We start from the raw sequence: 6,177 nt of genomic DNA on the forward strand, positions 1-6,177 counted from the left end.
GCTTAGTTGTCCTGCTGCTTTAGTCTTTTGCTTTTTTCAGAACGTATCCTTTGTTTTCAAACAAAAGCATACATTGCGATTGATCGTTGGTGGTTATGATATGTTTGTATTTACGAGTATTTACTTTTATTTCTGCACGATTATGCAGAATATGACTTGATAACGGTTTTTTTTACAAATAAATAACATGGAGAAAAAAAAAGAAACGATAATGAAACATAGAACAATGCTGAGTTCATTCTTTTAATTTGAAAGTATTAAATTTACTTATAAAAGGTAAACATGTGAATTGATTTCTTATACCACTTAACAAATGTTTTAACTACTTGTGATGTAATAATTTAATTACGGTACGCATTAATAAACGATTATCTGAAATACCCAAATTACGTTCGCACGAGACATTAGGTGTCAGAAGTCAAATATATAAAAACAATACAACATGTAAAAGACAAAATTTTACTAAAATAACATCAACAATACATACACTGTATAGTCTAAATTGTCTACAACTAATTTTGTCTGAGAGAATTTCAACACTAGTAAAATACAATTGAATATTCTTCTATTAACAATGGTAAATCACAAAAGTGATTCAGTAGTGGTCACACTATTTATGCACCAGATCATTCCGTATTTACAGTGGAAGTATATTAATTCTCTTTACGATCAAATTTTTCAGGGAAAATAACCGTAACCAAACATATTTGCATGTAGATTATGCATATTTCTTCTGTAAAGGTTACATATTTAGCAACAATTGCAATATCACTTTTATCTGTATATATTTCCATTTGGTCTGAACAAATCCTCACATATTTATCATACACAAACCTGTCTTAGCATTTTGTAATTATTACTTTCGATTTCTAATATGAAAGAAGCTTTACAGAGAAATTTGAAATCTGTTTTCAATTTTTTATATCGGTCATGGTTATGACTATGAGGACGTATCAATTCACTATCGTTAACATATGCCCCTGCACTTCCGCCGTTGATTCCGGAAGTTTCATCATCTGAGTTCATCTCATCATTTTCGTCATCGGTATCATCCTCAGATTGTCTTAGTTCAAGAATTGCGCAATCAAGTTCTTGCAGAATCGATTCTACCTTTAACTGTAGTTCATTAAAATCTGTCTGGTCGTCCAAAAAACGGGTTTCATTTTTATGAACGTGTGCGAGGTATTTTTGTACTTTTGATATATGTTTCCTCGATTTCTTGTACAGATGTCCAAGCTAAGAGAAAGACAAATAATTATTAATATATTTCAGATTTACAGTAACTGTTTCCTCAATTATATTTGACTACAATATTTTGTTTCTGTCTCTGTATTTTCATAAGGATTTTAAAAATGTCAAAACTATTTCAATAATCAATATTTCTCTGAACGTTCAAGTATCACATTGGAAAATAATACCCGAACAAATAGACATCTAGTAGTTGATGTGGACTTGATTCAGCTAAGTATGAAATAATAAAATTAAAAACTTCTTGGTCAAATTTCCGACAAGGTATAAGAATTCCAAATAATTCTTTGACAATGTAAAATATTCATTGTTTGCTTTTAATTTCATTTTACAATTGATTAATTCCTGTATTACTTATCTTGCTATGGCAAATATTTCTTGAATATATTGTTTTCATAGCACATACAAAAAGTCAATTCAACCATGTTTAGTGAATGCAAGTACAGTGATTTCTTTCTAAAGCTATTATTTACCCATTTCACCTTAGCAAATATTTATTGAAAACCATATATGTTTTAACAATAAATTTGATCAATTAATTATGTTAAGTGTTATTTCATTTGAATACGATGGCCATTGAAAGTATCAACTTGACATTCAACTTTTTAAACTGAATCCACATGGATATTTTTTTTCTCTGCGTGGAAATCCTCGAGATCGGCTGACTTTTCTGTTTTGTTTACCGTTATGGAATGTCACAGATAACTACGGATATGTTCCAGTTGTCCTAATCACAATTCTGTCCTCATTCCCCCGATTGTGATATCAACGAAATTCCAATGTGACTTATCATCACATTTGTACAAACCATGAGAACAGTGATAGTGATAAGTGGAGCAAGAGCTGATTACCCTTCCGGATCGGTTGATAATTATCAATTTTAGTGTTGGATTCGAGTTACTCAGTCATAAGTTTTTTTTATGTAGTGTTCTGTAGACTTGCTTGTCTTTTCGCCTTCGTTCGCTTTCTCTTCGGCTTATGAGTTTTGAATGCCCCCTTGGTACTTTCCGACTCTTTTATTTCATTGAGCATTCATCCATTATTCATTCACTTCACTTCTTCGGTGTTCTATTGGTATCAATAAAATTTTCTAACAATACCATGACTAACGTTTTGAACCAGACCGTTCGATAGTTTGACATTATGTTTATATGTTTTTCAGTATTTGTCATCAGCATTTCTATACTGCAAGCTGCACTTTAATTCTCATTTATTTATTACTTTTCTAGATATAATTAAGATATTAAGTCCTCGCTTTTGTGAAATATTTTAACAGTGAGTTAATAATGTTAATGTTATATGCAATCAATTCGGTTATTAACTCATTCGGCAAATTCAGCCAAACTATAACTTAAAATTCTGTATTTGAATAGATGTATTGACTTGACAATATATAATATCAAATTAATATACATTGAAGTCAAAGTTCAATACACAAAGTTGACAAAACTTCATGTATCACAAATTTCAATAACTACTTGAAAGTTATGGTATCAAAATATGAACAATACAATTCAAATATAAACTTACCCTGTGAATTGAATGACCGGCAGTTTCCCTTGTAAATCGCTTGATCTTAATCTCACTCCTGACATTGTACTGAATGTGGGAGATCATTCGATCACTCTGTATCTTCTCTCTTCCCTTGAAATGAAACCGTTACAGTGTAAAATATGTTTGCAATAAGAAATATACATCTGTCTTTTTTTCCCTCAAAACACAGTTATAATAGGGATGAAATGGATTTTGGATCTGTTTAGTTATGCAAAAAAAATATAAACGAGAATTATTTTTATTCACAATGGTCATCCCCTGTTTCAAACATAAAAGCAGAGCTATGACATCATGACTTTATACTGATTTATGTATATTCCCTTTAGTGAAATGGTTGGGCTTGATCAGTCCTGATGAAGCAAAACAAAGAAAGCACTTCGGACGATTACAACTTCATTACTATTATTTTTATTGTTGTAAACCAATTTGATATAAATCACAAGCGTCGTCAACAAATTTACTGTTAGATAGTGAAAAAATGATATAAGTTAGTTCTCCTGTAAGTATAAACATTAAGTTGTATTGTATATTATTTCTCCACAGGTTTGTTGGGAACTGTAAACATGATATGAAATGTAATCTTTCTACATGCATCAGCCTGAATTTTGGAATTTGTTGTCGGTAACACTTATGTGGTTTAAACCAATAGATATATTTTACTTAGTTTCTGAGAAAACTTGAAATGTTCCTTAGATGTGCTTTCTCCTGTATACAAATTCAAAATTTTAATGATACAACTCAGAACCTAGTACTCCCTTTTTTTTTTTAGATAAATGCAGAAACAATTATAGTTATTAGTTTACAAATTGTTTTTACTTATGCCATCTTGATTTGAGATGTATCTTTCAATTCGTTGAAATGCATTTCTGTATCAAAATTCATTGTTTAATCAATCTGACGTGAAAGCCAAACACACGTATACGATATGTACATCATACTTACAAATTTATCCCGTAGTGTGTCCGCATAATCGTTTCCTTCCAAGAGTTTAACTTTTAATCCTTGCAATGTTTCGGAAACTGGTATCCTTGGTCTATTGTTACTCATTATTGTTATGTTCGAATTTATCCTGTTTTGTGAACAGTAAAACACATTGTTAAGCAACAAACATAAAATGAATAGTAATGCTTTTCAAAAAACATACAATTTCAAGTTAACAAGACGGCGCCGTAAATTAAATGTTTTTAAATCTCGTATACACAAACGAGAATATGTGGTATGATTGCCAATGAAGCAGCTATCAATCAGAAAATAAACAGCTATAGGCCACCGTATGGTCTTTGACAATAAGCAAACCTCATACCGTATAACCAGCTTTAAAAGGTCCAGCAATGAAAAAATGTGAAACTTATCAAATGATATAAAAAAGCAATCCTGATTTATGTGCATAGCACATAAAACAAACAGCAAACAACGACAACCTCCGAATTTCAGGCAAATGTTTTGGTGTGAAACATGTGTGTGAGCTCAACCACCCGCATAACCTTGAACAGTAGTGTAAAAAGCACAAACAAAACATCAAACTGTAAACATCACTAGGAAAGGGTTCGACTCATTAGATCAGCATAGCTCAACAAATGGTACAAATTACGAAATACCGATTATAAAGTATTCGTAGGAACCAAAACATTTTAAAAGGCAATGTCAACTGATAATAAATCATGTTTTATAAGATGAAATATAAATCAGTACACATCTAACAGTTTAACTGTAAAGATATCATAAACAGAATGAGATATAGTTACCTTATACAATTCCAAAATATTAGAAACGATAGGATATAGGAACATATGTGTTCAAAACTATATGACAATTCATGTATGATTAATATACTTCGATTTTGTTTTAACTAAAACATTTATAACTGTTAGTACCGCTATGATAATATTCGATGATGTCACTATTGTGTGAAATTGATAACTTTTGGAAATAAATTTACAGTCTCATTAAACAACATCACAGTAAAAAATAAGATTAGATATTTCGTTTGTATAAAGGTATCTTAAGGTACAGCGTAGCTACCAAACTAATACAGTGTATCTATAAAAGATATCAGCAAAGATTTATAAAAATTGGCTTTTAAATTTTTAGTTTAGAAGTTCATGATAAAGTTAAACGCGGAAAAAGCGCTTTGTGTCAAAGTGAGATAAAATCTACAAATTATACATAATTGGCAAAAGTTTTCGATTTTTTTCAGTTTTAAAGGCTCTTTAACTTCGTATTTGATCAAATTCGTAAACCACTTATGTGTTTTATGTGGATGGAACACGCGTCTGTCATACCAAATCATAAGCCTGGTATCTTTGATAGGTAAATTTATAGATTACGTGCATTTAAATCTTTAACATCACTACAGATACTGGCATAGCGAAGAGCGGGGAAAAATACACACCGTGTAATTCACTTTGATTATACTAAACAAATTGCAAAAAACGAGGGAATCATATGACAACCTAACAGATCGAAGTCAGAATGCTTGCGTATGTTAATTGTTCCTTATCAAGCTTAAACATATATTTAAAAAAAAATGAAACAGATCCAATAACTTAACCATTAATAACTTACAACTAGTTCACTGTAAAGGTTTTCGTCACTAAGAAGACGGATACCTAGTGTTATATAGTTTTCAAGCGATGGTAAACCCAATAGAAATGATTCCTCTTGACGTATAGAAAAAAAGGAATTTCCAATATTTAACACGTTAACATCATAATTTGTTGTAATGACAGGATTACTGTAAAATAAATGAATTTAAACTATACATAGACATAACGGACAATAATAACATGAATAAGTCCAGTTAATACTAGATATTTGATTTGAATAGGAAATTTGGGATCTCCATTTGAGTACAGTACTTCACAATAAGGGGAAGTTGTGGCTTAATACATTATCGTGTTAAGTATATGAGGATGAACTGCTACAAAATGTAGGAAGTATCAAAATAAATCGGTTACAGAATATCGAACAAATTTAGGAAATAAGATTCAGAGGATAGTTCAGTACAATCTTTTAGACACATTACATCAGCTTCCAAAGGAATGTAAGTAATCAGGCGACTTGAAATACTTGATGTCTGCAGTGTAGAAAACTTTTATTTTGGAAAATGAATTTGGATACCTTATTTAATGTTCACAAAAAAAAATACATTCACTGAAAGGAGTTTGGATGTCAAAATGAGTTATTGTAACATTCAGTTAAATGTCTTTGAAAATGTTGATGTATACATTTGCTTCCAGTTTGATTTTACCAGGGGAATATGACACTCTTTGCGTATTTTGGTTGTTTTAATCTGTTTTTTTGTTGAGTAAACCCCACTGTGTACTTTTCAAATCCTCTTTGGGTCATTAGAGGTTAAAGTGTTCATTTAAAACT

General features: G+C 30.7%; 1 long non-coding RNA gene across 1 annotated transcript; it reads right to left on the reverse strand.

Moving 5' to 3' along the window:
* Nucleotides 1-445: 445 nt before the first annotated feature.
* Nucleotides 446-5,596, reverse strand: LOC127719074 (uncharacterized). Its single transcript, XR_007990151.1, has 4 exons — nt 5,368-5,596; nt 3,745-3,871; nt 2,779-2,892; nt 446-1,236 (listed from the first exon to the last, which is right to left on the reverse strand). It is a non-coding gene; the product is annotated as an uncharacterized LOC127719074 (long non-coding RNA).
* Nucleotides 5,597-6,177: the final 581 nt, after the last annotated feature.

The sequence above is a fragment of the Mytilus californianus genome, unplaced genomic scaffold (assembly GCF_021869535.1).
Source record: "Mytilus californianus isolate M0D057914Y unplaced genomic scaffold, xbMytCali1.0.p SCAF_10, whole genome shotgun sequence".
Taxonomy (NCBI): Eukaryota; Metazoa; Mollusca; class Bivalvia; order Mytilida; family Mytilidae; genus Mytilus; species Mytilus californianus.